The sequence below is a fragment of the Fukomys damarensis genome, unplaced genomic scaffold (genome assembly GCF_012274545.1).
Source record: "Fukomys damarensis isolate Sample0158 unplaced genomic scaffold, DMR_v1.0_HiC HiC_scaffold_8, whole genome shotgun sequence".
NCBI lineage: Eukaryota > Metazoa > Chordata > Mammalia > Rodentia > Bathyergidae > Fukomys > Fukomys damarensis.
In genome coordinates this window covers 25,858,515-25,870,621 of record NW_022900920.1, presented here as the reverse complement: position 1 = coordinate 25,870,621, position 12,107 = coordinate 25,858,515, and the positions used below count along the sequence as shown (strand labels likewise).

General features: G+C 42.6%; 1 pseudogene; it reads left to right on the top strand.

Moving 5' to 3' along the window:
* The window catches only part of LOC104869399, a 37,703-nt pseudogene extending 27,339 nt beyond the window's left edge, over positions 1–10,364 (top strand).
* The last annotated feature ends 1,743 nt before the right edge of the window (positions 10,365–12,107 follow it).

Sequence of the window (12,107 nt, the reverse complement as noted above, 5' to 3'; positions counted from 1 at the left end):
GAAGAAGGAAAGGCTTGAGAAGTGGAGATCTGGTTCTAGGTGCAGCTGTGCCCACAGGAGGCCTTGGAAACATCACACCCCTCTTGACCCCTCAGATTTATTTTCCTGAAAATGATTTCCGGCTAAGGTTTTCACCTCTGAGAGTCTTTGACTGTAATGAACATCAAATAATAACAGCTATTATTTACTGCTGCTTAGCTTACACCTTCTAAATACTGTATATATAACTCTGCCTGGGACTGAGGTGGGGAGGCCCTGTCCTGGTTACCGGGGTGGCAACAGGCTGCTCTCATTCCTGGTTTCGATGCCCTATTTCCCCCTAACCACCCCCCACCCACACTCCACCCCAGTGCAGTGACTTTCCCCAAAGGCTGTGTCGCTTCTGACAGATGACACTCAGGGAAAAGCTCTGTGGTTGAATCACAGTGACCACTTCCTGTTCTAGTCAGGGTCCCCTGTTCTCCGGAGCTCTTCCTCTGCTGTGCTGCTTAGTAGTAAGTGCCAACTGATTATGCCCACTGGATGGTGTGGGGGCTTAGTCAGCCCTTTTGACCCCCTTAGCCTGTAGACCGAGGAGCCCCGACTCTCGGCCTCAGTGCCATTGACTGACTCTGCTGCCAAGAGCTTGGGGAAAGCCTGGTGTCCCAGGGCAGCTTGAAGAGGAGGGGAGCCTCTCTGGCCCTCTAGACTGCTGAGGTGACGATGACAGGGCTGGGTGGGCGGAAGTTCAGGCCTCAGTCGTGAGGTAAGTGAGATAGTCTGTGGTCCTGTGGGCTCCTGAGGCACCTACTCACTGGCTGGTGTCATTTCCGGCACAAAGGTCAGGACACCAAGTGGAAAGACCAGTGCCAAGGGGGTCACGTGCCCTCGGGGGAAACCCCAGTTCTCCTTAGTTTGCACAGCGAGGCCTTCCTGGAGGCCAGCAACCTGCCCAGAACTCTACCTGCCCAGAACGTGGGGTCCGAGCAGAGGCCAGGGAGAGACTTCCCCTGAGGAAATGCAGACAGGCAGAAACTGGGATCATCAGGGGTGGGTGACCTTAATGCTAGCGGTCTTAGGTGTTTGAAAATGCTAGCGGTTGTGGTATTTCTTACTCGGCTGCCACCCTGTAGGTAGTGTAAAATAAAATGATCTAATTCTAAAAATCAAGTATAAGAAAGGCAGTAGCATTCCGATGTCTCCCCTGCCCCCCACGACTCCTTCAGTGCATCTGCTGGATTTAGGTCCCCCAGAAGCCAACCTCCTGTGGATTGGAGGGAGGAGTGTATGTGTATTTGAGGTTCAGGCCTCATCTGGGGGTCCGTGCGTCTTCAGTCCAGTTTAGTTGTGGAGACACAGGTCTGGAAAGAATGGTCTCCCGCCAATTTTCAGTCCCACCCACACGTCTTGTCTCACAGGACTTGTGATCCTGAATTAGATTACTGCTTATCTGCATGGGCTGCACTTCCCAGATCTCGCTGGCCCGCCCAGGGTGAGTTCTTCCTAGAGAAGATCTGCACAGATAAGAGGTACACGGTTACTTTCTGTTTACACCCCTGGCTTCCCCTTCTGAAGGTAAATCTCTCCGACTTTGTCCCTAAAGGCGGGGTGGGGAAAGGGCCTTTTTATCAAAGCTAAAAGTAGCAAATCTGATTCTTCCAAAAATAGCAGGAAATGAGGGCTCAGATCAAAGGGAGGGCACCACGGTGTGGGGGTGTGGGGAGAGCAGAGGCCGGGGTCACACAAACACCCCGGCTCACAGCTCAGACTATGTCCCTGCAGCTCTGGCTTCTGTGGTCACACCTCCTTCCCCAGCCCCTGTCACTTCCCAGGATAATGCAGGATAAACTTCCATCTCAGAGTTCCTAACTGTCACGCCAGCAAAGTCCCTCTTGCCAGGTAGAATCACAAAATCATGGGTCCTGGTGATTCGGATTGGACACATTTGGCAGTTTTCCTTCTGCCTCCGCACCTGGGCAAGATACTTTTCCTCTCTGTTCTGAGTTTATCTACGGACTGTGAGTCTTCCACAGAACGCTCTCCACAGTCCTGTCCAGGTTCAGCCAGTGGGAGTATTTGGAATGAGAAAAGAGGGATCTGAGAAACTGCACTGAAGTTTTCTTGGTTTTCTCTATTTCTTCCTCTTGAAAGTCACCCTCTCCTCCATAACTCATGTCGTTTGTATCTAGATTTCACTCACTGAATAAGCAGCACAACCACTTTTACTGTGTGCCAGGCCCTGTTCTGAGTCTTTCGCAGGTACACAAAAATAAGCATTTATGGGACAGTTCAGGAGAGAGCATGAGCCTGTACTCATGAGCCCCAGGAGGCAGTAACTGTCTGTGATCGTTTCCATTTCACAGGCTAGTAAAACTGCAGCGAGAGGGGCCAAGTTGCCCAGTGTCAGAAATGAGATGTGAGATTCCCAAGCCTGCAAAACTGAGATTGGTATGGACTCGAGGCCTGCATTTAAAAATGTATTGTTATGTTTATTGGTACATTTTAGGCATACATTATGATCACATTTATCATTGGAAATTTGTACCTCTACACGATATATCTATTTTATTATTTTTTTCACAGAGTCTTACTATGTAGTTCAGACTTCCCTGGAACTCACTGTGTAGCCCAGGCTGGTCTCCAACTCACAGCGATCCTCCTGCCTCAGCCTCCCGAGTGCTGGGATTACAGGCGTGTGTACATGATAATTCTTGGTTCTTATTTTTTCCCATTCCCCTTCCCTTCTCTCAACCCCTCCACCCCCCACCACTTACAAAAGCTTTGTTTCTATTTTTCCTTCTTTTCTCATCCCCCCCCACCAGCCCTCAGTTCCCCTTTCCCTTTGAACATTTTCTTCCTATTTCACAATATCTATTAGACATTTTGGTCCTCATTTACACTTTCAGTTTTTCACACCAGGGAAACAATTCAGTATTTACATATGTGTGTCTTACTTATTTCACGTAAGAGTATGGTCTCAAGGTGCATCCATTTACCTAGAAATGTCTCTAGTTTATCTTTCTTTATGGTTGAGTAGTTCTCCATTTTATAAAAAAAACAAAAAAACAAAACACACACACACACACACACACACACACATTTGTTTATCCAATCACTGGTTGATGGCATTTGGACTGTTTTCAAGATTTAGCTATTACAAACCGTGCTGCTGTAAACATGGGTGTGCTTCTATCACTGCAGTGTGATGCTTTTCATTCTTTTGGGATGATACCAAGAAGGGGAAGAGCTGGGTTGAATGGAACCTCCAGTTTTACTTTTTTGAGGAGTCTCCACTCTGATTTCCACAGTGGTTGCCCTAGTCTGCATTCCCACCAGCAGTGGAGCAGGGCTCCTTTTTCCCCACAGCCCCTCCGGCATTTGTTATTGATTTCTTGATAGCAGCTGTTCTTTCTGGAGATGGAATCTCAGAGTTGTTTTCAACTGTCTCTCTCGAATGACCAGTGATGTTGAACATTTTTTCATATGTTCATTTGCTATTTCCACTTCCTTGTCCGAGAACTGTCTGTTCATTTCAGATGCCCATTTCTGGATTGGGTGTTTAGATTTAGGGGCTCTGATTTTTTTTTTTTTGAGTTTTTTGTACATTCTAGATAGTAGTCCTTGAGAAACATCTGGTAAAATTTTTTCCCACATTGTGAATTGTCTCTTCACTCTGTTGGTGGTTTCTCTTGCTGTGCAAAAAAGCTTTTATTTTGTGTGCTGGGATTGTACTCAAGACCTTGTGCTTATAAGGCAGGCGCGATGCCACTGAGCTAAATTCCCGGCCCCACAAAAGTTATTTAATAAGATGAGATCCCAGTTGCTGATTCTTTGTGATATTGCCTGTGTGACCGAATTTTTGTTCATAAAAGCTTTTCCTGTCTTGAAGAGTTCTGCCTGACCTCTCTTCCTGCCAGTTTAGTGTCTCTGGTTTAATATTTAGCCTGCATTTTTTTTTTTTTAATACCAGGGATGGAACTCGGGACCTTGTGCTTGTGAGGCAGGTGGCAGAGTCACTGAGCTAAACCCCCGGGCCCTGCATTTTTAAAGTTAGGCCTGGGTTTGACTCTGGACAGCCAAACAGAAGGAATGCAGCAAAGGAGTATTTTACTGGACAACCACTATATACTAAGTTCTGGTGCCAGGAGCTTAACATGATGTATGGCTCAGTTGTTCGTCAGGGCAACCTAGTGTTACGTTTTACAGAATAAGTGAAGTTCTCAAAGTCTATAGGTAGAGCCGGGATTCAAAACTAGGTCTGTCTAACTCCACACTGTGTTGTCTTTATACCATCACTAGGCTTCTGGGCTCAGTGGTCCCACCGTAGGATGAAGGCGTTGGATGAGCTCCCGATCAGTGTATGTTTCAAACCAGTGTGAATTGTGTCTACCGCCCTCTAAGAACCTCACACACATCATGCATTTTCATCCTCATAACCACTATTCTTATCATTTCCATTTTATAAATGGAGAAGCTGAGGTTCAAGCACATGTACACTGTCCAAGGTCACACGTCGGCGCTGTGGCCCAGCTGGAGTGTTATCTGAGGCCTCGTAGACTCTCAAACTGGACTCTTGCCCGCGACCCTCCAGCAATCTCTAGCAGCCGTGGAGTGAGGCCAGCCTCTGTGCCCGACTGCAGGATGGGAACCAGGCTGGTAAAGACATGCCATGGCTTCCTCAAGGTGTGGGCCCCTCTTCCTCTGGATTTCAAAGGCTCACGTCAGTGAAGCTCTCTTAGAGCCAAAAGATGCCATTCAGGGACAGTTAGCCTAGGCTGGGAGTCCGGCCCCTGGCACCACAAGGGCTAGGTGGCTTTTTTTGATCTTGTTGTCAAGGCAACCCTAGGTCCCTCTTGTCTTCCCCTCTTCCTACAATTTCAAGAGAACACTTTAGGAACAGCAGCTCTCCCTGGCCTGCTTGTCAGTGACTGGAGGAGATGCTGACTTGAAATAAAACTAGTTCCCAGGACATTGAAGGCCCTAATCAGAAAGAGCTACGTTTTTCTAAGCACTGAGGGCAAAGCTGCCTGTCTGGCACAGCTGTAGTCAGTGACTGTCAAAGCACCCCAGTCAGCAGAGGTGCTCAGGCAAAGTTGCATGAATGAAATGACAAATAATAGAAAGGGGCTTCCTGAGTTTCACATGGGCCCAACACGGGCAGAATGATAGGTTAAGATTTACAGTAGCATCATAGAATGAGAGAGAGAGAGAGAGAGAGAGAGAGACAGGGAGAGTTTCCAGTGCAAGGGCTTGACAGCCCCCGTGACATGCTGGCCCACGTCCCAGCTCGTCCCCCTCTATATCTGTGAACTAGAGCTGCCCCTTCAGGCTTCTAGCTCTAGAATGTTATTCATTCTCTCTTAAACTATGACATAAAACCAACCATCTTTACCTTTAAAAAAAAAAAATCTATGGTTCATGAGTATCGAGCACATTATGGTGCCACCTATCTCCAGGTCTTTTTTTCATTTTCCAAAGTGGTCTCTGTGACCTTTCCGTCCATCCCATTTTTCACTTAACCATTTTGGATTTTAGCTACAAATACACGGTCACTGGGATTTGAACTCTTCGTCAAGTCTTCGGAGTTCGGCACAGGATGGTACTGGTACTAATGCGTTCACTGGGCAGTTGATCTTGGTCTGTGTTTTTGTATTTTTTGAGCTCATACCATCTCTCAGTTTAGCTTTCTGATCGACCCACAGTGATAATTACTGTGTTTCTTGACTGCCCTCTAGAGGGAAGGATGAAAACCTCTAGTGGGAAAAATGGATTGAAACTCAAGAACAATCCACTTGCCTTCCCCTAAGGATTGGAAAACATCGCCCCCGCCCCCTATCTTTTTGTTGTTGTCCTTGCTGTTGATTCACTGGAGTGCGGATCACAACCCAAAATTGTGATCAATCCAAACTTGACTATTCTTCCCCACTTTATAGATGAAGTTCATGTGTAGAACATTACTTTCAAAACTGACTGGTGAGGGATCAGCTCTTAAAATTTTTAATCTGTTGGGAACCATTTTATTTATACAACAAAAATGAATTGCTAAATATATTACAGTGAAACATAAAGACACATAAAATTAAAACCAAATTTTTACTGTAAGACCCAACACATAAAGTTACATTTCAATAAAGAGAATAACAAACATAACCTTGGGAGAAATAAAATAAGTGCAAAGCCTGTACACGTTTATTGAATGCCCCATATCAAGTAATGAATACAAAGAAGTACTGTTCCACACATCACTTTCTTATTCTGTAATCATAACTAAATAGAAAATATAAGCAAAATAGTATTTTCCCACTTTGAATAAAAGAACTTGTAGATCAAGGTTGAAGGGTTTTCAGGGTTGAAAACGTGACTGCTTGTAAACTGATATAACCCAGGCAGAGCCGACTGCACCGCTACACAAAAGGTGCAGTGTGTGTTCAAACTGTTTATATATTTTGTTTTCCTAAGTGTTTAGTGGAGAGCCAGGGATTTAGCTCAGAGTTTCCACCACCTGCCTCACAAGAGCAAGGGCCTGAGTTCGATCCCTGGTACCAAAAAAAAAGAGTCTAGTGGAGAAATAAGTTTCACCAAAATTTGTGAGAATGGAAAAGATTTAAGGCATTCTAAGGTGTTCAGAATTTTCATCTTTCACTTTTATCCAAAATAAAGCACATTAGTATGTATTTTCAAAATTCATTTTCAATTCTCCATCTATTATCAGCTCTAATGATTTATGCTATAAAATTATGGTTAAATTAAATCATCTTCCAATGAAAGCAATGTAATATAGATATTCTTTTGATGAAACTAAAGTTTAAGCAGTTCTGTCAAATCATTAAGGCGTCTGTTGGCAACATTTTACAGAGGTACACTTAGGGTCATCACCTAATTCACTGGTAACTGCTCTCATGGGACATTTTATTGCAGCCTGTGGGCACTGTTCATTCAAATTTCTCATTTTCATTTTTTTCCTTCTAGTAACAGGGATTGAACTCAGGACCTTGTGCTTGCAAGGCAGGCACAGCACCACTGAGCTAAATCCTCAGCCCCAATCTTTTTTTTTTTTTTTTTAATAGATGATGCTTGTAGTGACAATAAAGACCTTATGGGGCTCCTGCAAAGTGAGCTCTCACACCATACTGGTGTGCAACTAGAAACTGATGGCAGAAAAACACTTAGAATACAATAACTTTTTTTTTCCTCTTTTTTTTTCTATGAACTTTTTAATATAAGGGAAACAATGCAATGTTCAAGTTTGTGTGTCTGATTTACCTCATTTAACATTATGTTCTCATAAAGTGCAACTGCTTTCCTACAAACATCACAAGTGTGTGGCAGAGTAGTACTCCATTATGTATAAATACATTTTCTTAATCCACTCATCTGTTGATGGGCATATAGGCTGTTTCCGAGATTTAGCTATTATGAACTGTGCTGCTTTAAGCATGGGTATGTGTACATCACTGTGTACGATGACAAGTCTTTTGTGAAAATACCTAAAAGGGGAATAGCTCATCTGATTTTTTTTTTTTTTTTTTTTTTTTTTTTTTTTTTTTTTTTTTTTTTTTTTTTTTTTTTTGAGACAGGCTCTCACTGTATAGCCCAGGCTGACAGGCTGGCCTCAAACTTGCAGTGATCCTCCTGGTCTTTAAACTTTGTACAGTGAAGTCTGCCATGATCATTACCTCTCTGTGATTCATTGCCTTTCTTTCACAGCTTTTAGAATTTTGACCTTGTGATGCACATCTGGGGTTTTGAGTAGAATGTGGTGTGGAGAGATTCTCTTTTGGTCATGGCTATTTGGGGTTCTGTATGCCTCATTCATTGTATGTTCACTTATTTCCTTACATTTGAGAAATGTTCTGCCATTATTTTTGTGAAGTTGTTTTATGACTTTTGTGCTACCTTCTCATTTCTCACTTACTCCAGTTATTCGTAGACTAGTCTTCTTTGCATCTTCTAGCAATTTTTGGATCCATTTTTCATGTGCTCTCGTTTTCAAGATGTCTTTGAGTACTTGGTCCTTGAAGGTATCATTGTCTTGCAGATCTGAGGTTCTGTCTGTCCTCACATTGGTCAGTTCTACTGCCCATGCTTTCAATATGATTGTTAATTGCTTGGATTTCTGATTGAAACCTTTTGGTCATTCATGTTTTGTATAGTTCATCTAGCTTTTTATTAGGGTCTTCTGAAAGCTCCTGTATCTTTTTGGTTATTACTTCCAATATCTGTTTAGTCATATTCTCTCTAATCCCACTGAATATTTCTGTGAGCTGCTTTCTAACTCCTCTGTTCCCCTTTCAATTAAAGTGGCTGTATAGTTTATACTTTTCTGTCCTTTGGTATCCCCTGGATTGGCTTTGGGGTTTTGGGACGTCAGGGAGACATTTTGTTGTTTTTTTTTCTTTGCATATGTCTATTGTTTTTGTTTGTACTTGTTTTGTGCTGAGGTTTGAGGATGCTTATAGTCTGAGGATTTTGTTACCAGCACAGAGATCTCTTTTGGTGCTTTCCAGGAATGTACTTTGGGTGTGGTTAACTATAATCCTTTGCTAAAGTCCCAAGAGTTAACTACCTTGGTGGATTTGAGAGGTGAGGATGCTGTGTAGTTAGCCCAGCATCCAAGTTCTCTGGGAATGGACACTAGTATTGTTAATGTCCTGAAGGTAATCTGAGTGTTGGCTTACAGAGCAATAGCAACAAGTATGTGGCCCTGTTAATAGCAAGTGGGTCAGCTGTAATACTCAAGGCAAATTAGATCTTAACATACCACAAAAACCAATTATGTACCACCCTTAATCCTAGAGATAAAGTTGGCAATTATGGTTTAAGCATTAAGATATTGACTTATTGCTGATAAGTACTAAATGCAACAAACTATATCTTCGCTAATGGTAGAAAACAATTTAACAGTAAATTTACAGAGTTAAGTATAAAAAGATGGACAAAGATTTATAGTTAGACTAACAAAGATAGAGGGGTCGGGAGTGGGGGAATGCAAGAGAGAAACTTTGAAACTTCAAGCCCTATGGTACAAGAAGGAGAAGAAAGTGAGACAAGAGATCTTATGGGGGGTGGAAAGATATCTATAGAATTAGACAAAGGTTAGACAAAAAACTGGCAAGAAAGGGAAATAAAAGAAAAAGAGGGAGAAAAGAAATAAATTATAAAGAATGAAAATAAGAGAGAAATACTTCAAGTGAGAAAAATTAGACAGAAGAGGAAAAAAAATAGAGAAGAAAAGAGATTAGAATCATGGAAGGGCCAAAGGAAAGTTATGCAAGCCCCAGAAAACTGGTAAAGAAAAGAAGGGAGGGAGGAAGAGAGAGAGAGAGAAAAAAAAAAAAACCAAGAGGCAGATGAGTCTCCCATTAACCTAATTTACCCAAGTTGTTCATATGTCAGGCTGGTCATAACTTGAGGGTCCACTGCATCTTCAAACACTACATGTCTCTTGCTGGTCTGGAGGCTCCCTGACCATGGATGTCTCCAGGCCTGACCCTCACCCAATCCCTTGAGAATATGAAGCAGGGAGGCCTGAAACAGAGCCAACCCTCAGCTGCTCTGACTCGGCCTCTTCCCTGGTGTGGTGTCTAAACCCTCTCTTCAGGGGCTACAGCGGCCCTCGGGCTGGAGTCACTCTCCAACTGCTGCAGCTCACGGCATCCAGTGGTCCGTACCACCACATCTTTCCTGGAAAGTTTTCGAAGACCCCTGCTTTCACTAAGTCTCTTACAAAATTGCCTCTCCTTTCTCGAAAGCTGTAAGCCAGGAGCCAGGGAGAAAGTGCACGTTGCTATTTCAGTTCAGTACTGCTCTCCTAGGAACTGGTAGCAAACAGTTCATGGATTGCAGGGATCCGCAGAGCACACTTTGAATAGCATCGATCAGAAGGCCTAAGTGGCTTCCCAGGGTCCACTGGTAAGTCGGTGAAGAACCACTTTCCTCTAGTCCACTGCCCTCTTCACTTCCTGCTCTCACTTAGTTTCTTCATCTATTCAGCGGGTACAAATCACCAAATAATTCCAAAAAGTCTGTACAAGTTACCTTAGAGGGCTGAACAGTGGAGAGACAAGGTCAAAGTACATAGAAACATTGAAAGCTAATAAAGGGCTAAAGAAAAAACAGAAAAGCCACACACAAGCCCTCAGCACAGCAGGCTGAGGCGAGTTCCTTGAATCTAGACAGACTCCCTCCTGACGTGCTGGGAAAATACACCCATCTGGTTTTCGGCCTTAATCCTTTCCCTAAGGCTAAGGAGAGCTGCACAGCTAAGCACAGGTGTCATTCTGAAGAACTGGAGAGTTATTCCAGACTCTGAAAGACAGTTTGGCAGGACGTACGGGCTCTGTGGGAAGACGTTAGCTTTGAGGGCTTCAAACACTTCACTCTAAGCTCTCCTGGCCTTTAAGGTTTGTGTGAAGGTTTGTAGATCTCACGGATTTACCTTTATAAATGACTTACTGCTTTTCTCTGACAGCATTTAAGATTCTGTCCTTGGATTGGACTTCAAGGATTTTGGCTATGATGAGCCAGGAGAATCCCTTTTCTGATCCTGGCTATTTGGGGTTCTGTATGCCTCCCCTCTATGTGCTTTCCCCATATTTGGAAAGTTTTATGCTATCATTTCTGTAAACAGTGTCATTTGTTCTGTCCTCTGATTTTTGACTAATGCCAGTTAATCTTAGAGTAATGTCCTCTGTATCTTCTAGCAGCTCTTGGATTCCTTTTCCATGTTCTTTTGTTGTTTTTAATGTATTTCTGAGTATGTGGCTGTGGGCATCAATTCCATCTTCTACTTCTGATATTCTGTCTTCACACTGGTGACTTCTGCTGTCCATACTTTCTGGGTTTTTTTGTTGTTGTTGTTGTTTTTGGTACATGGGATTGAACTCAGGTCCTTGCGCTTGTGAGGCAGGTGTGGCATGTGTGGCACCACTGAGCTAAATCCCTGGCCCTTGTCCATACTTTCAATAGAACTTTTTATTTTCTGGATTTCTTCTTTGTTCTTTCTTTCTTTTTTTTTTTTTTTTTTTTTTTTTTTTTTGGTACTGGGGATTGAACTTGGGACCTTGTGCTTGTAAGGCGGGCAGTGGAACTATTGAGCTAAATCCTCAGCCCTATTTTCTGGATTTCTGTTTGGTACATTTTCATGGACTCCAATTCTTTCCTAAACTGGTCATTCACAGTTTGTATCATTTGTTAACTCAGGTAGCTTTTTTTTTTTTTTTTTTTTTTTTTTTTTTTTTTTTTTTTTTTTTTTTTTTTTTTTTTTTTTTTTTTTTTTTTTTTTTTTTTTTTTTTTTTTTTTTTTAAGTGTCTTCCATAAGCTCACTCTGATCATTTTGTTTGGTAAGTTCATTATTGTTTAGCTATATCTTTTTTTTTTTTTTTTGGTACCAGGGATTGAACTCTGGTCTTTGTGCTTCTGAGGCAGGTAGTGGAACCACTGAGCCAAATCCCCAGCCCTGCTTCATTGAATTCTACTGTTTGGCTTTTCATTTTCTCTCCATCAATCCCCTATGGATCAGCTTTGGGGGAGTTGGGAGCTTTTGTAGGCATTTTCTTGCCTTATTTTCAGTTTTTTCCTTCCCTCCCTCCCTTCCTCCCTTCCTTCCTTTATGCCATATTGAGGGCTGCTTACAGTGGAAGGACTATGTTGTTAGTACAGAAATCTCATATTGTGCTCCAGGCATGGCCAATTCTAGGCTTTTGCCTCTGAAACAATATCTGACCACTTCTGTTAATTTGGGGAGGGGAGGGTGCAGTGTAATTGGAGCAGCACCCAGAGCTTTGGAATACTGTTGATGACCCAAAGACAAACTAGATATTGGTATACAGTAAAAACCAGTTAATAGAAAGAACTATGTCACTTTGGCAAGAGTAATGAAATATAATAGAGTCAACAATAATATTACATAGCAACAATAATATATATAACATTTCTCCATGCTTTTGAATAATATAATATAGCTACAATAATAGAGTCAAAGACAAACTGGATACTGACATACAATGAGAACCAATAAAAGCCATCACTGTCCCACCCTCCATATAGGAAAGAGGTCTGCAATAGTAATATAGACACAAAGACAAAGCAGACGTTAACGTACAGTAAATATCTACAGAGTGTAACA